The sequence below is a fragment of the Penaeus monodon genome, chromosome 33 (assembly GCF_015228065.2).
Source record: "Penaeus monodon isolate SGIC_2016 chromosome 33, NSTDA_Pmon_1, whole genome shotgun sequence".
In the NCBI taxonomy this organism is placed as follows: Eukaryota; Metazoa; Arthropoda; class Malacostraca; order Decapoda; family Penaeidae; genus Penaeus; species Penaeus monodon.
This window is the reverse complement of record NC_051418.1, coordinates 17,084,806-17,085,147: the sequence shown is the minus strand read 5'-3', so window position 1 is coordinate 17,085,147 and position 342 is coordinate 17,084,806. Positions and strand designations below refer to the sequence as shown.

Below are 342 nucleotides of genomic sequence, written 5' to 3'. Positions count from 1 at the left end.
CATGTGGACGCACGTGCTCAAAGCTAAACACAGTGTGCAAATCACAGCGATACACGATTTGTTAACCATCAAAAAAGAAACAGACTCAAATGTTTGTTACTACAAACCTTCTCTTTCCTATTCTTATTTCTGTTCTTCTGTGTCTCCGAGCCACTACCAAAAGCACAACTGATGCATAATTCCAAGCGCTACCAACTTTCACTTTCAACTTTCACTTTAGGGCCTCTTCGGCAACGCCAATCCAACTCTTAACATTAAAGAACAGCTCACAGCCAGGCTGGAGAGGTGATAACGTCACTGCTCGTCCTAGATGTTGACTGGATAATGGTACCACTGCCAGTC

General features: G+C 43.6%; 1 protein-coding gene and 1 pseudogene across 1 annotated transcript in view; both read right to left on the bottom strand.

The window, feature by feature from the left end:
- LOC119594277 overlaps positions 1 to 264 on the bottom strand; it is a 79,615-nt pseudogene extending 79,351 nt beyond the window's left edge.
- The window catches only part of LOC119594107 (sialin-like), a gene marked incomplete in the record, with an annotated part of 175,421 nt that overhangs the window by 78,331 nt on the left and 96,748 nt on the right, over positions 1 to 342 (bottom strand).